Raw genomic sequence first — 21,986 nt, forward strand, 5'->3', positions numbered from 1 at the left:
TCTTAAATCACGTGGCGTCGCTCAACAAGATTCAATTGCAAATCACATTACACACACAGCATTTTTTGTTTTAGTAATTTTGTCACCAAAAGTTTACAGGTTAAGTGTGTACTTTCCTGTTTTGCATTTATAGTTTCCACTGCACGTTAAGATGGGGGGAAACAATGTGCATCAGTGTAAAAATGTCCACATATCACCTTTACAATCAGACCATTGCAGTCTCTGATCTGTTTAGCCAACATGCACATACGCTTTCTCTGACATTGATCTCACTGGTCTGCTTTATTGATATTCTTTAAAAATTGGTTTGTTGCTTTATGTTGTATAGATGTAGCTAACACACGTCTGGCTGTGGATGGAGAGTGTGTGTATTGATATAAAAGCTGATGGTGGACACTGTCTGGCTTTTCTATGCTTTAGCTGAAGCAGCAGATGTGACAGTTATTGATCCTCTTCAGGGATCAGCTAATCCGTACCTGGCTCTTTGAAGCCTGTGCTAATGTTACATTTGTGCTGTCATGTATGGTTTCTGGGATTACTTGGGAGCAGAAGCCCAGGACATTACACCTCTCTTTCTCTCTCTCTGTGTGTGTGTGTGTGTGTGTGTGTGTGTGTGTTAGGGCTGTGTTGTTCCAATCTTTTACTTTATTACATAAGGTCATGTCCACATATCAGCTTATTCTGACACTTAGACTAGAAGTGACTCTCTGATTGACATGTTAGGAGACCAGCCAAAGTTCATTTTGTTTTCTGCCATTTTGTGTCTGTGCATCTGCATCAGATAGTCAGTAAACAGTCAGTGTTTGTGCTGTGAGATTAGGGCTGGATCATTCTGAGAGGTTGGGAGAATGTGTGTGTGTGTGTGTGTGTTTGTGCTATCATATCATGATCATTGTGTGTTTTGTTCTCCAGGTGCTTGGGCTGTTTAGTCTAATCTTTCATTACTTTCATGAATGATGTGCTTTTTGTGGTTATTGATACACTCCAGCAACATAGGCTCTGTTTGAAAGCTGACTCATTTCCAATAAGCTGTTTGTTGCTTTAATTTGTAATTTTCTCATTTCCAGCCAAATGCACAGAGCCGCTGCAGCTGCACTGGAAAAGTCACGGCTGTTAGATCCAGATTTTGTAGTTTTTATGTTGTTGATTCACCTGGGCACGTTTGATAGGTTCATGGCTGCTGATTAAATTTAAATGCCAGCAGTTATTTCTTGATAAAGCAGCATAAACTTTCATAAAAATTCGCAGACTATAAATTCAAATGACGTTAATACTGCACATAGACTTTATTCTGAAGCTAGTGGTTACTGAAGTGATATCATTACTTGAAAAGAACCACTGTTGAGTTCCACTCAATTTCGCAATGAATCACGTAGGTGTAACTGGAACTAGTACAAAAAAGAAAGAAAAAGAAACGCTACATGGTTTTCATTGTATCATTTATTCATGCGTTTCATTTAATTTATTCATTTTTTCAATAACTATAGAAATATTTAAATTGAAATTTCTAAAGAAATAGATAAATAGATGTTGCACTTTACACCAGACCCAACAGTAATACCCAGATTTGCACTATTTTTACTGAGCCTGATCCTTTGATGAAAACGTACCTGTTGGAAACTTTTTTGCAAGATGCAAAATGCGTAGCGCCAAGTACCTTTTGCGACAAATTCAATGTGATATGTCCTCTTGGTGGCACTAAAAGAGTATTTGTTTTTTCCCCCCGAAACGGATGAAATACATATAATATGTGTTATGTGACGTTGGTTTTGTACATCACCGCAGTATGGAGAATGACGTCAAGTGCACCTTTCCAAGATGGCGGACTCATCTGCGTGCTTGGAGCATTCGAATGAGGCTTCTATACAAGTCTATGGTTCTTCTAGATTGTCTTGATAGCAACTGTAACCAGAACAAGCTTTCTGTTTCTTCCAAAAACATTGTGGCGCATGATAGTGCCGACTCATATCAGTATGGGTGTCCTGAATTCGAATCCTGGCTTGTGGGCCTCTCTCTCTCAAAAACATTGTTAATGGAATTGTAAAGTGGAATCAGCAATTCCTTACTGAATTCCTTACAATTGATAGTTGTCCCTATCTAGTGTCATTTTGGAAAGCATTCCTTCGGAATGGCTCTCTGAAGCAATTGTTTTGGGAATGATAGTTAACATATCTGCCATAACCACTCACCCTTTACATTACCATGCGGTCTGGACTTTGGATGCTCTTTCAGGACGTGTATCACCCATCGCTGTGGTGCTGACTAGGTGACGGCATTCAGAGCCCCAACTGCTGTGCTGTGGTGTGTAATCCTCCTCTGCAGGCCATCATGGGTTAGATTATCACAGTGGGCGGCCTTGTAGTAATAGACCGTTCTGATGCATGCTGGGAGTCTAATGACATCATGTTGAGATTGCGCAGAGCTGGGCCATGATACAGCGTGTTACTGCCGCTCTCAGATTAAAGCCTTTCACCGCTGATGAGAGGACAATGAATGTGTAGACAGAAACTCAGTGGGCCGCGTGTATGAAAGAGACTCAACTACACAAAGACGACCGCATAAAACTCTGACATCACAGTCAGACATCACAGGAATCAGCTGATCTTTATAGAACAAAAACCTGTTGCGGTTACTTTATTGCTTTTTTCTACTGTGTATCATCAATACAATGTTTTAAAAGTTCTAAACATAAACTCTGAAGAAGAAAGAACAGAAAATATTATAAGTGCAGGCAAGGGTTCCCACCCTTTTTCACCACTAAATTGACTTCATGACTTCCATTATTTATGATATAGTCCTTTTTTTCTTTTCTGTTTTAAATAAATCGCTGTGAAAAAATTGAATGTAACTTTTCAGTCCTGGGGACTTTTTGTTTCCCATTCATGGGCAAAAGTCTTGATGCATTTTTATAAAAAAAAACAGTTTTAATGCTTTTCATAGAGAAAGCCATGCAGGTTTGTGACAATGTTTAAGGTGAATAAATGACAGAATTTTCATTCAGGGAAACTCTACAAAAGTGAACATGGCCCTTTTTAAAGTTCTAAACTTCATGCCATGACCTCTTCAGCTTCTCTTGGCACATGTGTTGATCTTGTCATGGTTTAATGAGAAAGTGAGGACAGTTCACGCAGAAGCCAAACCCAATGTGTGGTTTGTTAGCGGAGGTGAAGCTTGCGTGAGGGAAGTGTTTGGTTTGTTGGGGTTTTGACAATGACGTGGCGTTCCGTACTTCTTGGTGAACTCAGTGTTTGTTCTTCAGTCTAACTAAAGACAGCAATGCATTAGAAGAGGCACAAAACACAAACAGAGAGAGAGAGAAAGATATTGCAGGGTTTGTTTCCCATGGGATTAAAATGCGTCTGAGAAATTGAATATCTGAGGAACATCAAGGCCGTAATCCGTTTCTTAGCGGAACACTGAAGCTTCTTCCCTCCCTCTGTTTTTCTTTGCTCATCTTTCTCTGCATCCGTCTTCTATCCATCATTCTCTCTCCTTGTCCTTGTCTCACTCTTCTGCTTTCCTCCATCTGTCCCTCCCATCTTCTGCTTTGTGTTTTACTTGTCATCTGCACTTTCATCGCTGCCCACTCTTATTTAAATATAATTGAAATGAATAATTTAGTCATTTTATTATAATTAATAAAAAATTCAAATAAATAACTGTTTTTAAATTTATTTAATTAAAACAAATTACTAATGCAGAACAAGCAACAAATAAAATAAGTGGATAAATAAAACAGAAAACTGAATAAATTTACTGCAATAATACTGAATAGATTAAATTATTTTTGCATTATTAATCAAAGTAAATTAATGTTTTAAATTATTTTTTAATTAATTTTTTTAACAAAAATGAAAATATGTAAAAATAAATTAGTTAAATCATTTGGCCTGTATAAAAAAAAAATAATAGTGCAAATAAGAATAAGTATATGTTAAAGTAGGAAATAAAAATTTTGAAAACCAAATTACTTGGTTTCAAATTGTTAATATATATTATTTTATATATTATTATTATTAAAATTAAATGAATGTTAAAAACATTAATCGAACATTGATTTAAAACATTTATATTAAATGAACAAATAATCAACAAATTGATCAAAAGAAAGTCATTTTAAGCTGCTCAGCTTAAAATGATACGCATGTCTTTTTAAAAAATCTTTATGTGAATGACCTCCTTGTCCTGTGGTAAGCACTGCAGCTATTTGAGTGTGTGCCTGTGTGTGTGTGTGTTTTAAAAGCAGAGCTGATGTGTTTGGTTTTTAATCCTCTGAAGTTTATTTACGTCCCGCACTTAAAAGCAAGGACAGAATTCACGGCGCGTTTGTCAAACATCCCCTAATCGTGGTCTTTGGGATCTTATGTCTCTCTGAGGGCATGAGCGATCTGTCCTACACACTCAACTGGAGGACGTACAGAAACCGAGGATGATGTGGGGTTTTGTGTGTGTGTGTTAATGCATTCCCTCATTCCCACATGTTACTTTCTCTTTATCTCTCTTGCTCAGTGCACTAGAAAGTTTGTTAACTGGAATGACACGTATTCGCCCAGTGACGTATTGCCCAAGCAAAACCATGCTGGGTAACTTATAATACAAACTAAAGCTGAATTTTTTGAAGAGAACGTAAAGGGTGCTTGTCCAAGTGCAATGCAGCAAAATAATATCTTTGTTAGGACATTTGGTCCACACGATGTAGACAAACCCAGAAACAGACACACAACACCTTGTCATTTAGCAAAAGCAGATTCAGTCTGGCAGGCGGTAAAGTGTGTTTGTGTGTCATGCACGTTCGGATTAAGCTGCCAGAGAACATCAGCTCCATCGCTGACAGCCTGTAATTTTGAACTGAGCATGTCCAGACAGGCAAGTGCATGTGAGTGTGGACCTTGTTCTGAAATATGAGCAAGCGGTACTTGCTGAGCTTAAGGCTGGTGCTCACACTCAAGGTGGGTTCACATTTACTATCGAAGGTGAATGATTTCCCTTTTCAGATTTTACATTTACATTGGCCAACAGAAATCTGCCTTTCAGCATCACTATGCTATTGACAATGGAGGTTTTTTTGCCCACATTCGCAAAAAAAATTTTAACGATGGGACCAAATGTAAGGGTGGAACTTTAATGATCACTTTGCACTCTTAAAAATAAAGGTCCTATGTTGGCATTTATGGTTCCGCACAACCTTTCATTTGCTCAAAAGTTTCTTTATAGTGGAAAAATGTTCTTCCGATTTTTACAGTGTTCTTTTAAGAAGGTTCTTTAGGGGAACCAAAAATGGCTTTTGGACATGCCACAGGAGAACCGTTTTGGATTTATTAAACACCCTTCTTAGAACAAACCTTTTTCTTGGTGTGAAGAACGTTTTTTTTCCAGTTAATTTTGTACATTTAAAACTGTCCATGGTTTTTAAAGTTTCTTCGCAGAACCATGAATGACAACTTAAAGCCTTCTGAGTCTATTACATTATATATCTTTGGAGTGAGTTCTTTTGAGTTGAACCAGTAAGGAACCGATCTTGAAACACCTATAGCAACATGATAAAGCGTTTTAGCAAAATGTTTATTTTTTCTAAGACTGAATAACGTGTATAATCTAAAAATGTTTTTGCCCACAAGATTTCATGAGTTTTTCACTAATGTGACCATACATTTAGGGATGAGAATTAATTTAACAGTAAAATAAAAGTTACAAAAGTGTCTTTTTTTAAACTGAAGGCCATATTGGGTTTTCTCAGAAAACCTTCTTTGAAGTACAATTTTCCTTGAACATTCTAAAGAATGTGTTTCTAACATTTCAACAAGACGCCTTTGTGCATCGAAAATGATCTTTGAATATTATTTATCGTAGATGTCTTTAAAGAACCATTATTTTTAAGAGGGTGTAGAAGCTATGAGTGAGCTCTTTTGACTTGGGCCAGTAAGAAACCGCCCCAGAAACCACCTAGCAAAGGAACACACTAAAAACCTTACAGAACTCCTTAGCAACAGCACTCCAGCATTTCAGCAGTACTCAAGCACCACTTACATTGCCAGTAAAAGGAAAGATCTAGCTGTTGGCTTAAAGTATGTTTTAAGTATTGCGCATGTGTTTGACCTTATTTTGAGCGATTGCCTTCACCGTTTAAGGGCCCTCCAGAAATTCTAAGCTCATTTTGAAGAGTTGCCCCTCCAGGACGTGTTCTTTATGCAACCTTTGCCTTTTCTTTGACGGATGGCTTGAGGAGTCTGACTCACTTGTGAGGTCATTCGGTTTTAATGAGCTGTTTGGAAGGAGGTTAGAGCATTGACGTGTCTGATTTGAAAGCATCACCACTGCCTTCTGCATACTCTGAACTTTAGCGTATGTTTCCTGTTTTGGGCGGTTCTGATCTGCACATGAATCAGTATTTACTGCACTGGGATGTTATTTTTTGCTGACCGTGGAAAACTATATTCTAAAACGAACACTAAATGCTTAACAACCTCCTCTACGCTCCAGCTGATCATAAGTTCAACACAGAAGCCTTGTTTTTGCTATATAGATGTGTTTTAGAGATTTAAAAAGCTTAATATAGGTTATTAAAGCACCAGTATATAGATGGTTTTCTGAAATGTTCCTTATATAGCTTAAAACGGTTCTTCTTCAGCATCTGGCTTTAAACCTAAAAGATTCCTTTTCTTAAAAGTAAAGTGCTGGTTTCTGAGTCCCTAGTGTCACCTAATAGAGTCTGTTTGTTTAAGCAGCCTGACATAGCAACTTTGACTCATCCAATGTTGTGATTTGGGACATGACTAGACTGGATAGTAACCCTGTTGAAAACAGCAATTATTTATGCAATTCTGTGGTATAGAAATGACACACTGCATCTTTAAGATGAAGTCAGAAGGTGAACTAGCAACCGCAAACTCTCATGTGAAACTTTCCAAATTGCTGCAAAATGTATAATTGGAACAATGAGGAAATCTCAACCTTCCCATCAGCTCTTGCTAATGAACACCTGCACTTTAATGTCTATTTGCATCATCCTTTTTGTGTATGTTTTGTATAATTTAGTAATAGGCATAAACTCTGCAAACTCTTCCGTTGTTCATGATGTTTGCCAGTGCCTGTGAGCTCTTTTGTGTTTTCCATCCAATACTGTTTTTGTATCGATTGGCTGCTTTGGAAATATTATATGAGGAAGAGATCTTCTCAAAGATCCCGTGGCACATGATCCAACATGCACTTTGTGTTTTTGGCACAACACGCAGCAGACTGACAGATTTCAACTGAATTAACAGTGAACCTTTCATCCATTCACTCAGCCAGCTCTTTATGATGAGAGAAAAAGGAAGGGATAAAGAGAAGGAGTTGGACAATATGTTCTTTGTGCAGAAATGTGGTGGAGGGTAAAGGGTAAAATGATGCAAGTGTGGTCACCTCTGAAATATTCCAAAGAGCAACCTTTATGCAAACACACGTGTAGTCATACCGATGCTTTCAGCTAATATTTGAATGTCTGACAAATCTTCTCCAGACTGATTCCAGAACTTGAAGTCTGTTGATGTGGATGGTCTGGCTGTCACGTTTTGATTTTATTTACACAGCAGGAGAACAAGCTTTTAGGTTGAGCTATGGTTAGTTTGACTGACAAGCTTGACCAGCCCATTTTGTAAAGAAATCTGTGGCTTTTCCACAAAAACGAGATTTTCAGTACTGACTGAAGCTTTATAGCATTAAAAAAGATTATATTTGCTAATAAACTATAAAAGCTGTCAGATTATGTTTTACCGTGTTGCCTGTTGCTTGATTTGCACTTGTTGCATGATTTTAAACATGGTTTTAAACAGACATGTGTTAAAGTGGTGCACCTATTTAGTGAAAGGAACTTTGATTTGGACTGATACTTTTGACTTTTTGTTTTCATGTAGACCTAGTAGAAAGGGCTAATTTACTGCCAGTAACTTTTTAATAACTGCTTTAATCTTGAGGCCTGCACAGAAAATTAAACATTTAAGATGGACATAAATAAACACTGTTTTGTCACTGTTAAGTGGGCTTAACAGCACTTTATTTATTTATTTATTATCTGTTTTGCCTAGTATGATTATGCCTTTTAGCGACAAATAATAGTGTAGCAATGACCTGGTGTTTTCAACTCTAACTGTGATAATCTTTTGTTCTCTAAAGATGCTGCTGGAAATTATTTTCCAAGAAGGCTTAGAGATATTTACCATAAAAGCAGAGTCCTGTTGGCAATTCAGAAATGTGGCTGGGATTAGTTAAGAACTTGCATTTTTGTTTCCAAAAAGTGCGAGACTCAATCTCTCTAAAATTTGTGGCCATAGGGGAGAGAGAGAGAGAGAGATGGAAAGAGAAAAATGGGTGTTGGAACAAAAGATCAGTACCTGAACACAGAAGCAGGAATGTGGTTTTTAAAACGAAAGTGGGATAAAAAGAGATACACAGGGAGAGACGGCGAGAGAGATGGGCATTCATGCCTTTCAACCTTCTGTTGATGAAAAGCTTCCTTTCAGTGCGACTGTGAAAGAGGGATTAGGGAGAAGTGGATGGTGAGAAAGAACAGTGCATTCCTCTAAACGCTGCCCCCATTCATCCGTCAAAACGCCTTAATTCACTCCCCGTCTCTCAATGCTGTCTGTGCGCTCATGTAAAAAAATATTAAGAAAGCTGATATTGAACATGTAGCCATTCCTTGCCTACTATTCCTATTTCTCTGTACTTTTGTGTCTTTGTAGCTCGGTTAACGTGCCATGCGTGAAATAAACCGTGCGTAGTCGAGAATGAAATATTACACACTCTGACCACATTTAGAAATTATGGTCTTATAGTTATGGGCTTTATTCATCATGGCTGCAAAAAAAAATAAAGTATGAGTAAACACCAACACTGGTGGGTGAAAACTTTTGAACAGAATAAAGATTATACATTTTTGTTATTTCCTTTAAATATTAGACTGTAACCTACAGAAGCTACAGAATGTGTTTCCCAAAAGACAAAATAAGTCAATTTAATCTTCACAGTTTATTAACATATATACTTCTTGGTAGTCATTAGTGTGAAAGATGGATCTCAAAATCATGCAGTTACTGCTGGAAAGGGTTCAGATATACAAAAGATGCTGGGAAACCAAAGAAGCAGAACCTAGAGGATTTTCTTGAAGAAAAGTAAGCAGTTTAATTGTTCAGGACAAGCGGGTGACTCATGAACAGCCATTAAAATATAAAAATGGATTATCTTTGTACTTTTTACATTGTACAAAACAGAATTGAGTCAAAGTCATCTACATGATTTGAGGTATATTTCACGTCCATGGCATAATTGGTTAAAAGCCTGTAATACTTCAGGCTGGTGTTTTGTTCAAACCACTAATTTATAGTGTGCACAGTAGTAATAGTGATGATTGCTTTAGCCAGCAACACCAATTATAGACTGCAGACTTTTTTTATTGTTGCAGCTATCTAATATCACCCTCCTGAGGATTTTCTTGAGAATGGCTTCGTTCATCAATATCAACCTCATTTCCTTTTAATGAACTCATTTACCTTCTAGATAATGCCAGAGTGCCGTCTCTTCATTAATCATTATAGGCAAATAAACAAATGTGTGCCTGCCGAAGCCTAACCATGAACCGACGGTCTGTTTCAATGACTTTTGACCCCCACTTGTATCTCAAAAAGCTGTACAGAATTCTTGGATCATTACTTGAGCCGCAGTGTATATACTTTTAGTCACACTTTATATTGGGTGGCCTGTTACATTAAAAAGTGCATATTGTTTTGAAACACTATTGCTGCTATTGAGGTGGGTTTAGGAACAGGTTTGGTGGTATGAGTAGGTTTATGGGCGGATTAACGTTTTATGGATGGGTCACCGGTGTAACTATAATTATAGATTAATTACAGATTAATTACACAATATGTACCAAATGATTAATTTAAATACACAGTAGTTAAGGCCACCTAATATAAAGTGGGACCGTACTTTTATTTCAATATATATTATTTACAATTTTATTTAAGTTTATATGTCGGGAAACACTGATCTTTAGAACAGGTTTCTTACTGGCTGGTTGTGAACTGAGCTTTTGAGGACGAGAGGATGAGGGTTAAGGCTGACGTCTGTGAGAGAGTGTGAATGATGTGTGTTAGAGCAATTTGAAAACTTTAAATTGGATTGTACTCAGGCAGAGACAGGGACAGATGAACTCTTGTGGTCCCTTGCTTACTGTGCGTGTGTCGGCCTGATAGGACAGGCTGGCTCGATGCCCGGCTCCGGGCGGCCCGGTCAAGCAGCGTTTCAGGCTGAATGCGGCCCAGCTTCCCACTTGGCTTCTGCTCTCATTCACAACTTAATTTGTGATGCTATGCCAGTTGACTAATCAATCAAAATATTAGACTCGATTTCTCACTGAGTAAAAGATGCTGTTGTTTATTCACTAAAATGTGATTTAATTGATACCTGTTGCATCAAATTACATCAGGCGAATGGAATTCAAAGAACGTCATGACTGAATTCCTGGACGCTCACGGATGATTCTGGCAGGAGTGTGTCAGATTTCTTGAGCTAATCCGCATGCTTTCTGATAGCTTTGTGCCAGTATTCATGCCAGAGCTTGTTCGATATCGGTCAAAGACGCACATTGTGCTGAAATATCACATTATGGCCTCACATGAGTCAGCAGCATGGGTCCTATGACTGTGTCCCAGACTTCTTTGTGCCCATGTGACGGTGAGACACGCACTCTTATGGGTCAATGTGGGCATAGGCTGCAATGGATGCCCTTGGGTAAGACAATGAGTGTGACATCACTTCCTGTGTTTTATGACGGTATGATGAAGTATTGTGAATGCATTAAATCTGTTTTTCCCAATCCTATTAGATTTAATCCAATTAGATATGCCTATTTCATTAGCTTATTATTTTTATCCTAATTTATCCAATAAAAATTGACAATACTAAATTGTCTTAAAACACTTTTAAATATTTTTTTTTTACATTATTGTTAATTAATTTTATTTTCAATAAAGAGTGCTGACAAAGGGGAAAAAATACCCCAAAAAAGTTTTAAACGTTTATAAAAATAAGATTTTAAACTGTAATAATATTTCACACAATAGTTTTTACTTTGATTTGGATCAAATTAATAGGAGCATAAAAGACTCTCTCAAAAACCTCAAAATCTTACAGATCCCTTTTAAAATGTAGCGTACTCATTACATTTAAGACCTACTGTATAAATTACAATACATAGTACACAGTTTTGCCCATTATTTATGCAGTTTTTTTTTTCAAAAAAGCTGTCCTGTTGCTAATGCAAGACACTGCAATTAACTTAATACCAATATGCTAAATACAAAAATTATTTTGTAAAAAAAAAACCCAAAACACTTTAGCCCTCACAGCCACCCACACTAACAAATTCTTTACGGTTTGAAAAAAAAAGCTCTTAACGGTTTGTGTTATGATGTGCTCAGGCTTTAGCCTGTCCAGTTAGCGCTCCTGCATATAGTAATTCTTCTGCAAACTGGCAGAACCCCACCACAGCTTCATCCTGACAGCTAAATTATATTTGCCTTCACCTCTCATTCATATCTCCTGAGGTGAGATGATGAATATTTTAGTTTTCCAGAGTGTATTTAAGTCTGCCTGGATGAACATGATTCTTGCCCGCTGGGTGTTAAATGTAGGAATGGAGTTGTTTCTGTATTGAGGAAACAAAGGCTAGTGAATGTTACTTGAACTTTCTGCATATGAACAGACATGTAACCCTTAGGACACAGTGATTGCTGTTGTTATTCACACACACACACACACACACACACACATTTAACGGGACCCCACCTTAGGCTATCAGTGAGATGGAGCGTATCCCACCCACATGGGCACAAAGGAATGTGTGTGTGTGTTTGTGTGTGTGTGAGAGAGAAAGAGAGAGAGAGAGAGAGAGAGAGAGATACATATGTGTATTTTGAGATGTCGTCTCTGTGGAGGTCAGGGTTGCCTCATTTGACCTGAGCTCAGTGCACAGCACCTCTTCCTCTGAAGTTGAGTCTAGTTGTAGTTAGTTTGGGGCAACTGCATCTGCGCTTTTGAGAATAGGCTGACAGCTGGCCACAGGGAGATTTTATTGCTCAGAGGTTGCTCCTACGATTCCCAGAAGACTTCATTTAGTTTTTTTCTTTCTTTTTTTTTGATACCTACTGTATGTTTTTCTTAAAAATTCCTAAATTAAATAACATTTAAAATAAAGGGTAGTTTACACGATTCTATAATCATTAATGTAATTTTTATGTTGACTAAGCTTGCATCTATTTGATGAAAAATAGGCATAAACAGGAAAAAAAATGTGTGTGTGTGTGTGTATATATATATATATATATATATATATATATATATATATATATATGTGTGTGTGTGTGTGTGTGTGTGTGTGTGTTGTCAAATGATTAATTCCATTCAAAATATATGTTTTTGTTCAGTTTATTGTGTATGTTTATTTTATATATATATATATATATATATATATATATATATATATATATATATATATATATATAATCGCATGCATGTATATATAAAATTTGTAATGATTATACTTTATATATATTTACATATAATATAAATGATGTTAATTTAAACATACATGTAAATGCTTGTAAATATATTCAAAATATAAGCTGTATGTGTATGCTTTTATATGTACATAACAAATACACACAGTAGACATCCATATATTATGTGAACTTTTAAAAAACATTTATTTTGGAACGTAATTAAAATTCACAGTAACTTATGTTGAACTTACGTTTTTTTTTAATCGTTAATTGGTTAACAAAGATTTTACAAAAAACATAAAAATAATGGCTGACCACGTGACATGACGTTAGTAGATCCGAGAAAAAGGATTCGTTAGCAAAGGTTTGTTAGCCTTAGCTCACTGTGTTTGCAATGGAGTGTGACATAAAACAGTGTTTAAACTAGCATATTTGTTGGGAAATGTAGCTTATTACTAGAAAAGCTACTATTGTGGAAAAAGTTACGCTAGTTAAAAATTAAGGTAAAATACACTGAAAGACATCTTTATGAGTAAATATTCAGTTTCACGTTGCTTCACATTAAATAAACACGCTGTTAAAGAGAAGTATACAATATATTCTCATTAAAACGCATTTATGCAAATTAGTTTTTCCTTTCGGGTTCTTTTTTCTCACTGTAGGTGTCAGATTTGACTCTTTCGACCCTTCGTTCAATGCATCGCATCTCTTTCACTAAATTTCAGTCTAATTCCTAGTTCAGACGCACGTATAGTCGAGTGAGCTGGAAGCGTTTGGGATGCCCGTGAATCTGCTCTCTTGAGAAAGAGCTGACAGATTCCAGCAACAGCAAAGAGAGAAAGAGAGCAAACAAGAGAAGGAAACGGACGGACAGGCTGATGCATAGGAAAAAAAATGGCGTTAAACAAGAAGAGCTTTGCACTTGCTCTGATCCAGCCTGAGGTGCTGAGATATTCCAGACAAACACAAATTTGTGCATGCGTGTGATTCATCAGTCGCTGGTGACTGATGTGGGTGTTGTGTTGAAAGAGTGAAGAACAGAACGGATGAAAGAAAGACAGCTGAATTGTGTTTTTTTTTTATTTTTTTTTTTATGGCCTTACTTCATGATGGGACCACGGTGTCTGCTGATTCATGGACAGCTGCTCTAGGCATTACAGAGTGTGCAAAAAGTTGTTTGTTAAGAGACTTGTACAACTGAATGTGCTACACTCTGCAGTATATGTATATTTCAATCAGACACATAAGCAAATAAGGTTCTTTATGGAATATGGCAGATTTGGAAACACATTATCTTACGCAATTAACGGTCAAAGCTGGGCTGGTTCTCATATTTTATAACCTCACCATCTAAGCATATTTCTCTATTTCATATTAGATGATTTAGATTTGATAATTAATATTAATAGCAAATACAGTTTTTAATTTTTATTGTAAAATTCTAAAATTGCATTAGATATAAATAATTAAAGTATTACATTTTTCTATTTTTATTAATAGAATTTCCGATTATATATCTATTTTGTAAAAAATATAATCCTATGTATATATTTTTTCTTTTTATTAATTCTACATTTACATGACATAATTGATCTGTATTTATATATGTATATATTTTTAAACTATTATTTATAAATTAAGTATAAACTACTGTGTAAAATACTGTGTGCTATATTATAACTTATATATATTTTAAAGTAGATAAATAGATAGTTGTATATTTGATTACAGCTACATAAATTAATTTATAAATAGTTATAAAAATAAAAATAAAATATAATTAATAATAATAATAATTATTATTATTAAATTTACAGTAGATAGGTACATAAATGGAATGATATCATTATATGAAAATTATAATACAAATATTTTATGCTTATTACAGAATAGTATGCCGAATCCTCCTCAAGCACCTAATTGGCTTGGCTGGGCAGTTGCACCATGCAAATTGAGATAAGCAGCAATTTTGTGGGTTTGTTTGCACCATTACACGATTTACATTCGTTCTTGATGAATACTTCCTTTGTAGCTCAGCAACAAGGTTCAGCAAACAGCAGACTGTTCTGACTCTCCCAGACACACACACACACACACACACACACACACACACCAAAGTCCAAAATATCTCATGCTGTCAAAACACACACAGACACAGAGGGGATTGACTTTTCCAGTAGTCTGTGGCCGTAATGAATGTTAAAACAAAAGCAGAAGGAACGGATTAACTAAAACCCATCTGATCAGGTCAAGGACTGTCTCCTCGTGTTCATTTTTCTCAGCTCTAAATGACCCCTTAAACGCTTTGTCATGAAAATAGAGCAAAAGAGTTCAGTGTAAGACCCTTTGAAGTCCACTGAGAACATGTGAACTTTAAAATGTTATGAAATGTAAAAGACACAAAAAAAAAATGCTGAAATTGGCATGATTTTGTTGCAATCACGTGCACCCTAACATATAACTGTCCTAATTTCCATATCATTTGCATACGGTTTGCATGCTATTTATATCTCGGTGCCTATAGTCCTTAATCAGGTTATACAGCGTGTTGAATTTAACATTAAAGAAAACGAGGCTGTGATGTCTTTGCAACGACACAAACTGTATAAACGTCACAGAATTTATGCAACCCATTTCTTGTAAAATTATTTTATGGAGTTATATGTACTGATATCTACTTTTCCGATAGATGTTTCTCTAGCTGAATAACTGGCATGTTGTTAAACGACAGTACAATCTACTGAACATACCGTACTTCAATCCCTCGCAGCCTGTCAAAATGAAAAATGCCACTATCCTGACTAGGGCCTATTCAGTGTTTGCAAACCTTACCGTAACAAAAGACCAACAAGAGCTGAAAATATTGAAAATGATGTTTCATGCTACTAAAATTGTGCCGCACAAACCTTTTTAGACACCCCAGTTGCACTGTAATTCATCCGATGTGTTTATGGCTCAGTGCTTCATTCAGAAAGTGGGACAACAGGTATGACACGCGCACTCAAAAGCAGGTTAGTGTGCAGATGTAGGGCGCTGGTGCTCACCTGCGCAGTGGCAGTCGGCCTGACAGCTGAGCGGATTAGACTCTGATTTAGATCCATGTCAGCGTCCCTGAAGAACTTTCCCACAGGGAACAGAGCCCAGCTGCCTCTCACTTACTTTCACCACTGGAACGCTCTCATTCAGTACTCTATCTGCTATAAAGTAAGCACAGAAAATGCTTTATTTCTCAAAAAAACCTGAAAGTAAAGATGGATGCAAACATGATATAGTGTTCAAATGCAGCTGAATTCATCTCAGTTTTGAAAATATCAAAATAGCCAAGAGTGCTTTATATTATGAGGAAAATTGTGACGTAAAAATTTAACTCCAACATTAAAGATAAACCTCTCTCTTGCTATTTGTAACTCTAATAATCAAGATATGTTTTTCTCATGTTATTTGTAAGTTTTTGTGTCCTAGATTTTTTTCATGAGCATATATTGAACTTAAAATAAAATGTTATTAATTGTAATATTTATTTGTGCATTTATTTATCAGACTTACCCTCAATAAATGTATATGATTATATGTATGTAATATATATGTAAATATGAAATGTAATATATAATAAGTATAAGTATATATATATATATAATTGATGCACAAATTCTACATTTTGGATGATTTTTTGAGGGTAAGTCTGAACATCAAGTTATACGTTCTAAATAATGTTCTAAAAATGAATAAATTCAATTTTTTTAAGATGATCTTGACAGCCTAACTGCAAAGCAAGCTTTACCGTCATTCGTTATGCTGAGTAATGAAGCCATAGTGTCAGACACTGTATATATTTAATACTTTGGCTATAATACTACATTTCCGAGCAACTGCAAAGAGATCCCTCAATTATTTCTCGTATCATCATTCAGTGTTGAATTGAATTATGCAACATCTGACAGTGTTTCCCCTCCTCGTACTCTCAACTTATCATATTTTTTGTTCGGTTCGTTTCTCAGATCCCTCATTTACGCCGATAAATGCCTGCTGATAAGGCCGCATGCGAAAAACTGTCCAGTCAGCTCAGCTGAAGTGATTTTTGCTTGTGAATCTAGACAGGGGAGACAGATGCAGGCGGGTGGATCGGAAATCCAGATCCCTCTCGGCAAAACTTGATGATCTGAATGTCATCTCAGCATTACCTGTCTGTTTAACAGGGCCTGCTGTCAGTGACTTGTAATGCTGTTTTGTACTGAGCTGAAACAGGAAAAAGTGAAGGGAGAGAGTTTTTTGACACTAAACTCTGGAAAATGTTCCAATCCTCTATAACTCTTGAATGAATGGCTCTTGCACAGGTTGGATCGGTGGCATGAAATATTATGCGCCATCATACACTATATCAATCACTATGACACAACCGTGCCATGTTTGATTCGAGGAGAATACGTTCATCGCGTTTTGTCGAACGGATTTTCTTCACGTAAAGATGTATTTATGAATCTTATGTTTGTGTAAAACAGTGTTGGGGAAAGCTGCTTTTAAAAGTAATGCTTTACAAAAAAGTAACTAATTGCGTTACGTTTTACGCAAAGTAATGCTTTGTATTACACAACTTTCCATTTCTTTTGGACAAGGCTTGCTTGTTTGTTTTTAATGTAACAAGTTATATTTTTGGCTATTCCACACATACAAAGTAAAAAAGAAAACAGCTCAGGCAGAAAAAAATGCATCATATGTACAATAGAGGGCGCAGTTCAAATAGCCATCAATCAAAAAATGGGTAAAAAAGTAACTGCCGTTGCTTATTTGAAATGGTAAAAAATGTGAATTGGTTTTTGTAAATATATCTATTTTTTTCGTGCATGTTAATTATTTTTCATGCACGTGCATTGGGTTACGCATGTGTACGTTGCATCTTTTGCTTGCATGGTAATGGCCTAAGGAATCGCTTTCAGAATTTTTTTTTTCCAGTTGATGAATGATGCAAACATTGACAGCCAATCAGAATCCATCCTGTTCTCACAAACACAAGAATTTAAAGCTGCAGACGCAAGGCAAGTGCGCTTAAAATAAAGCAGTTACCATGCTTGTTGTGAACAGGGCGTTATAGCCGTATACAGCGGTCAAGCAGTAATGTGGTCGCTTTGTTTGCGTCGCTCTCTTCGTATTCCATTTGCGTGATATATTTTGTGAATTCACTTCTGAAACCGTGCAGATGCTCACAAAAAGGTTATTCAAAAACCCCGCAAGTGTGTTAGTTGAATTTGCAGGAAATAATCACAGAGAGATAAAGGCTGTGATCCAGCGGCAGACAGGAAAATGTTACAGTGATAATCCTGTGTTTGGTTTTAGACACCGGATCATCTGTCCTGTCTCTCTGCCCACAACACTATAGCTCACTGATACTGAATGCCAGTGTGCGTGTTTCTGTTCAGTCTTCATTTCTAAATTGTGCTGTAATCCATCATGTTCCTGATAACTCTCTCTCTCTCTCTCTCTCTCTCTCTCTCTCTCTCTCTGTGTGGCAGGAACAGTATGTGGGTGGGATTTCTGTCTGGCTTTTATTTAACGGTGCAACTCACTAGAACGGGTCATATCTTTCAGCTTCCTATCTTTTGATATCTCAACTTCCTCTCATCTGTTCCTCACACTCTGATGTGCATATATTACCGAGCTGAGTTCTAAAAAGATTGCGAGATGAGAGAACATGTGTGATTAGCATAATCCAGTTAGCCCCTGCTGGTAGAAGCTGAAACTACATCAATCTGGAACCAAAAGGGCAATTTTGTAGAGTGCATTGAAAGCCATTTAAAATAATATAATACACCTTAATTAAACAATTAATCACATCTGAAAAAAATCCAAAAACGTTTGCATAATATATCTGTGTGTTCTATGCATATATATTATGCATATATAGATACAAACACATACATGCATTAATATATTTCAAAAACATAAGCAGTACTGTTTTCAACATTGATAATGACAAGGAATGTTTCGCGATCTAAATCGGTATTAAAATATTTTCTGAAGGATGACGTAACGCTGACAGAGGTCGAAATTTCAGCTTTGCATCCAAGGAAATAATCATTTAAAAAATACATCCTTAAAAAAAAAAAAAAAAAGTGAGTTTAAATTGTAATGATATTTCAAGATAGTGCTGTTTTTAGTCTATCAGATAAATGCAGCTTTGTGTGCAAAGAACACTTAAAATCTTACCAACCCCAAACCTTGCAGGTAGTTATAGCTTAACTCATTCACACACATCCTACAGGACCTATCAGAGGACGCTTCCCATTTTTCCCAGACATCAGATGCCCTCATTAATGCAAGACACGCAGCTCCACATTTGTAGTTATTTGCGGTGGATCATTAAGAGAAGCGCACGCCACTGGCAAACTCATTTATCAGATACCTCTGAAACGCGATTGTGTTTTGCTACGAGGGCTCTTGACTCGTATTGATTGTGAAGAGCTAGCGTGGTAAATGTTTCATATCAGATAAAGTGTCGCTGATTCTAGCTTCTTGTGTGTACTGTACGTGAGACATTATGCACATACGTTTTCTCTTTAGCCTGCATTGACTTTAGCGTCAATCATGATGTTCCTACAATCACAGCTAAGTAATGTGCTGAAATTAAAACAGCTGCTAAATGTTGTCCTTATACACTGAAAACAACAGGCTTTACATTTAGAAACAGCAAAAACAGGCAACTTGCATAAGCATCCTCCTCAGGATGTGTATAGGCTAAATGCTAGGCTAACTGTCTAGAGGTTTGTGCAGTGTACTTGTAGCAATGCTAAGAATGAAATAGTTGGGAAATTGAAAGCAATAACTGTTTACTGCAAAATATTTGAAAGGCTCATGGAGGTGAAAAGGACTACATAACACAGGAAGTCATGTGTTTAGTGGTTAGCAAAACCAAGCTATTTTTACATACCTGAGTGGAAATATATAATTAGATCAAAACCTACCTAACCAGCATATGCTGCTTTTTTCCAACCACTTATTTTATGACTATTATTTTGTGTCTTACCCCCTCAGGTTGCAACAGGGGAGAAACAAAGAAACTCATATTTTTATTTTCATTACGCTGATCGTTTAAACCTTCTATTATTCAAAGATATCCTGAAATATCAAAAAAAGTTTTCGATGTTGATAATTGGCAAAATTACAGTTTTTAAGGTATGTTTTAAGTAAAATAACTTAGTCTTGATGAGCATAAAAGACTTTCCAACTCAACTTTTGAAAGATAGTGTACATTCCCATGGCAAAAAGGCAGGGAGAAAACGCATTCTGGGAATGCACATAAATGTCCTCCTCCGAGGGTTTTCTTTAAGACAGATATCCATAATAACTTCCTCTTGAATGTGGCGATGCTATATAGTTACTGCTTCTCATACTGTGTGCAGGCTTTGTGTGTTTAATTTGATGTTTTATCTGTATAACTGCTTTTGAGGTGAATAGATTAAAGCGAACATTTCCTTCCTCTCCCTGGTAAAATTAACTCACTCATCTCTTTCAGTCTCTCTCTCTTTCACACACACTCACACCCCACAAACACAGTTAGAGGGTTTTTTTGGATACTCATTCTGTAGTCTAATTGGATTCTAATAGGAGTTTTCCTCCCTAGAGTTCTCTGATAAGTTAATGGTCTGTGAATTGGTCTTTCTTCAATCTCTAGTCTCCCTATGTGTGTGTGTTTTAGTGGGCCATGTGAGACTTTATAGGGGAAAAAACACCACCGGCTTTACTCACCAATTTAAATGCTTTTATTAGGGGTCACATAAGGTCTCTCTCTCCCTCCTTTTAGTTTTCACCACCTGTAGGCAGAAAGCAGAAGATGTTTACAAGATGTTTATATGTTTCCAGTTTTACCTACACGGTAATCTATTTTATATTAACTCTAATTTATTGAGGCGGGACAGAACTCCAGCCCAGCTCACTTTACTGAGAGATGTGCTTTATTGATCTCTGAGGGGTAATTTAGCAAGCACACCGTGAGCCTGAATCGAACAGGGGTTGCTGCAGCCAAAACTCTGAATACCAACTGCCAAAAGATCACAGAAAATGTTTTGCCACCTCTGCAACAGTGCATTTTTCCTGTGTGCATATATAAATCTGACTGTTAAATAAAACATTAAAAGGTAAATGATAACGATAAATCTCAATAAATCTTGTGTTTGTATTTTACACGTTATTTTTTAATTTATAAAAGCAACATTAGTTTAATCAATATTTAATTAGGATAAACTAATTCTTTCTTACTATTTTCTTATGACTGGAATGCCCGTTACTTTTCATACTTTATTTTATTTTCAACTTTTTCCATAGTGTGAAATAAAATAAAATAAAATAAAATAAAATAAAATATAAATTAAATTAAATTAAATTAAATTAAATTAAATTATTAAATTTTATAAAATAATGAAATGTTATTAATTAATTTAATTTAATTTAATTTAATTTAATTTAATTTAATTTAATTTAATTTAATTTGTGTACAGGCCACAGCCTCACAAAATACATCACAATAAATCCCTTCCCTCTCATACTAATTCGCCAGTCATATCCAGAGCAACATATATTGTCAGTTTCATGTTTTCTGTTTTCTTTGTGTTGCACTGGATGTTAGAGGCCAAACACATTGGTTGTGTGGGATTCATCGAGTGTTCAAGTGGCTGTAAACCATATCGAGCAGTAACATTAAGGTCTGATAAGACCCGCATTAAATTCCATCTGTTTGTAGTGTGCTTTTATATGTGATAGTGGAAAATGAACTGTGCTGCTGGAGTCTTTCTCTTTCTCTGTCCTTGGACTGGAGAAAAGGCTCAGGATAGAAATGGCTGACAGCCCAGCACTTTAGAAAAAGAATCCTGTCTCTGACAGTGTGTGCTCTCACCCGCTGACAAACACACATGTGCGTGCACACACACACTTCACAGGTAGACACTCGCGTTTTTTGACACTGACAACCATCCTGACAAACCACACAAGATGCACACACTAACACAAATACACACATCTCTATGGACCAAGATAGTGTTATATAAGAACGATGCGATTTTGCTAATTTACAAAAATGTTTCAAAAGAGCAGAAAGGAACAAACATTAGCCTAGAAATGAACATTTAATGAAAACTCCCTCTAAGGCCATTCAAGATGTAGAAAGTTTGTTTCTTTATCTCTGCAGTGACTGGGTGCCGTCAGAATTGAGTCCAAACAGCTGATAAAAACATCCACAAGTGCTCCCGTCCATCAATGAATGTCTTATGAAGTGAAAAGCTGCGATAAAATTTATTTTTTTTACTTCCAACCAATGTTTATTGCTTAAATATGAGTCTCTCTGTAATATTGTGTGTTTACAGTTCATTTAAGAAGAGAGCCAACAATAATAATAATTTATTTTTCAATAATGTATCGTTTGTAATTAAAAAAAGAGTAAAATAATAATACTTATTGTTT

The 21,986-nt window shown here is 36.2% G+C and overlaps 1 protein-coding gene across 1 annotated transcript in view; it reads left to right on the plus strand.

The window, feature by feature from the left end:
• gpc1b (glypican 1b) overlaps positions 1-21,986 on the plus strand; it is a 60,234-nt gene that overhangs the window by 11,663 nt on the left and 26,585 nt on the right. The window lies entirely within an intron of this gene.

This window comes from Puntigrus tetrazona, chromosome 2, assembly GCF_018831695.1.
Source record: "Puntigrus tetrazona isolate hp1 chromosome 2, ASM1883169v1, whole genome shotgun sequence".
NCBI classification, from domain to species: domain Eukaryota; kingdom Metazoa; phylum Chordata; class Actinopteri; order Cypriniformes; family Cyprinidae; genus Puntigrus; species Puntigrus tetrazona.